This window comes from Impatiens glandulifera, chromosome 6, assembly GCF_907164915.1.
Source record: "Impatiens glandulifera chromosome 6, dImpGla2.1, whole genome shotgun sequence".
NCBI lineage: Eukaryota > Viridiplantae > Streptophyta > Magnoliopsida > Ericales > Balsaminaceae > Impatiens > Impatiens glandulifera.
The window spans coordinates 29095466-29099428 of NC_061867.1; positions in this window are offsets into that span (position 1 = coordinate 29095466).

Here is a 3963-nt window from a genome sequence, read left to right on the forward strand (position 1 = left end):
GAAAGTATGACCCTCCGACGGAAGTTCAAAGAACTTCGCATAAGAGGCTTCATCGAAAGATACTTCAATCCCATTCACAGTCGCTAAGATGACATCGTCCACCATTGATGTAGATTTAAAGAACTCTCGAACTTCCTTCTCGTAAAAGATGAAAGGACCACTAAGATATTTTCTGAGACCGGAATACTCGAGGGTTCTGAACATATCTACCTTTTCCGGCTGATCGAAAGTGTAGACTGATGGAAAATCCACCTGCAAAGTACAATTACTCAGTGTGATTCTCTTGTTCACCATTTTCAATAGAATACGAACAGACACAAGATTAACACAGATATTTGAGAGAGAAAGGCAAAGAAATCTAGGGTTCTTAGAAATCTTGAGAGATAAAAGGCTTTCAATATCATGCAAAATGTTCTTATATAGACCATGGTAAGTTATGCAAGATAACCGTCGTTTTTCCTAGGAGTATGGCCCATCATTAAAAATTAGACGTCCTTTCCAAAGAGTCATCATTAAAAATGAGGGTATATCAGTCATTCTCTTTTAACTTGAGAGACACGTGTCTTCATATTATTATGAGATGACTGTTTTAATGTTTGAGCGGGAAAATCAGATATCTCTTCACGTGGACAGTTGTCCTTGATCAGTTTTAAAGGCACGTAGTTAGACGTTTTCTTACTCCACAAATCTATAAAACTAAACGTCTATTAGACGTGTGGGTCCATTAGATGCACATGTCTAATTACGTGTCGTGAGGAATACGTCTAATGTCTATTAGACGTGTACGTCTAATTCCGCATGAACATCACGTGTTAGATGTGTGTTTGATTAGACGTGAGCATTATTTTGGTCATGACGTAAAAACGTCTAACGTCAATTAGACGTGTACGTTTAATCGCGTTGGTTTTAAACCATGACATATAGACTTAGATGTATAAATTGTGAGCAAAAATACGTCTAAGTACAAACCATTTCCTTTAGACACCCTTGTCTAACAAACCGATTAAGGTCATTCATCTTGAGAATATCTTTACTTTCATTGTAGTTTTTTCCCTCTCATTTTGTACAAGTACAAAAATAAATAACCAAATGTTTTGAGATCCTTAGAACCAAAAGTATTTTACTACAAAAACACATAAAAGCATTTATTCTTCTGAAAGGGCAGAGCAGCCATTGTTGATCCTTTGAACTGTATATTCAAAAGAGTATTCTCCATGCTTCTTTCCTGCTATCCTCTTGCATCACCTACATAACAAACTATTTACAAATTTGGTACCCATATTCAATTGGGTCATCGATCAATTAGTCCCTTAAAAATCCATATCTGAGTTTTTCTGATGGATTTCCCATTTTGTGTTGTAATTAATGCGTACGATTTTGACTTAGTAGATGACTTTCTGCTAGCCACTGATCCCTTAGCTTTTGAAGAAGACTTTCTTTTAAACTCCTTGACTTTGAGTCAGGTTTTAGATTGCCAGACTTGCTAGCTGCTACTAATTTATTCTTCAGCCAGCTAACAGTCAACGGAACGTAAGTAATTTCATTCTTAAAAGCTATTTCCTCACGAATGGGATTAGATACACTATCAGTCAAACTCCCTTTAACAAAACTTATTGTCTTCAGCTTGTCATTTGATGAGTTTGACTTTTTGCAGGACAAGTTAGGGTCATTGCCATCGAATCCTAAACCGGATCTAGATCCAGCAGGTCTTAACATGCTGATCTGATAGACCTTGTCCATGCACTGACAACATAGTTTAACCTCTTGTTTTTATCTGAAATCGTTTGAACTTGTTCTTTAAGCATCTCATTCTCAGATGAAATCTCTTTAACTTTCTTTTAAAAAACATTTGATTCAAGAGTTTGAGGTAAAACTTGTTCAGATACATCAGGTGAAGATTTAGATTCATTTAGGGATTCTGCTAGCTTTCTGTACTCAATGACCATGTCATTTAGTGCAGCTACCAGTTGTTCCCTTGAAAATCTTTCAGAAGAGAAGTCAAATACCTCAGTTTCCTGAGTTTGTTCTTCATCTTCTCTTGCCATGAAGCAGGCCATTTCATCGTCATCACTATCACTTGATGAGAATTAGGAATCACAGATGCTTCTTCGGTTCTTCCCGTCACCTGCCATAAGAGCCTTCATCTCTTTTCCATCATCCTTCGTATCTTCACGTTTTGGCTTCCAGCATTCCGGTTGATAATGACCTAGAATACCACAGTTAAAACACCTAACGTTAGAATTTGATTTCTTATTATCATTAGAATTTGAAGAGCTTGAATTAGGATTGCTCTTCTTCATGAAGTCGCCAAACTTCTTCACAAAGAGATACATGGCGTCGCTGCTCAATTGCTGTGCAGCCATCTTTACATCAGTAGCAACATGTGGCTCTTCAGCAGTCACCAGGGCTTTGGCAATGATAATAGATGTGGATTGATCTTTTTCAATCCTGCAGTTCAGCTCGAACTCATATGCCTTGAGATGAGCAAACAGATCGAATAGAGAGATCTTGTTGAGATCTTTGGACTCCCTCATAGCCATCGTCTTTATGTCCCATTCCCTTGGAAGAGCACACATGACCTTGATAGCAAGCTCCCTGTTGCTATAGGTCTTGCCTAGGATGGATAGGGATGAAACAATCTTGTTGAATCTGGTATTGAACTTGTTCATGGTTTCACCAGGACGCATCTTGAAACTGTCAAACTGTTGAGTGACAACCATAATCTTGTTTTCCTTGGTTTGCTCGTTGCCCTCACACAGTTGGGTGAGTCTGTCCCAGACCTCTTTAGTATTATCACACTCGATAATGTAGTTGAACATGCTGTCATCGAGAGACCTGTACAGAACATCAAGAGCCATGTTGATGAGGTTGTTCTGCCTCTTTTCTTCACTGGTCCAGTCAGCTTTCTCCTTATTTATCTTGATAGGACCCTCTTCGATGGCACTCCACATATCGTCATGAAGGGAAGAAAGATGAGCACGAACTCACTTCTTCCACACGATGTAGTTTTCTCGAGAGAAGGTTGGAATGGAGGTTGCACTGGCATCTTTGTTTATGGTAGTCATTTTTCAGGAAAGGCTTGAGAATAGAAACAGAGCTCTGATACCGGTTGATAGGATCGGCTTAATCAATAGAGACGGGGGTCTGGCGATTGACGAAAGCTTATGAAAATCGGTTTGAAAGTAATCTTATTAGAGATTTAATTCACTTTCTATTCTACGCAAACCCTTGTAAACATTTGAAGCAGAATCAAGTGCGAAATGTTTACTTGGGTTTAAAGCTTAAGATGAAAAATGAGAAGATGACAGAAAAGAACAACACAACAATTTGTTTATGGATGTTCGGAGCAAACTCTCTTACGTCACCCCTTCTTCCAACCACCGGAAAGATTCACTATAATATGATTCGAATCAAATACAGTTTTCACACACTTAGCTCACTGTTGAACAGAACATTCTCTGTTCAACTTACAAAATGAAGAATATCAATCAACTAAAGAATGCTTTGATTCTAACTCTCTCTTGATTAACACACAGTACAATCAAGAAAGTAGTTGCACAGTATGAATGTTCAAAGGCTTGATTTCAGCAAGATGATCGACTGATTTCTCTCTCTATAATTCTGGCAGTTCGTCCGTTGTGCTTAGGAATCTTTAAATATGCATAGATACCAACGGTCGAATCTTTAGAATGATACGCAACACTCTTCCATTGGAACACATCCATAGTACACAGCAGACTCTAAATACAAGGACCGTGGTCGTACACAACAGGTAGTGCGTCGAATATTCGTCAGAGATTTACCTGCAAAACAAGTAGTGGGAAGAATATTCGCCTACGTGTCATTAGTTAATTGGTTGCATAGAGCTGTCATACTTATCTTCACAAGAACGTGGACCAAAAGTAGCTAACAGCTGTAGTACGTGGGTAGACGGGTGCTAGCTTCAAGCAACTACTTAAGCAA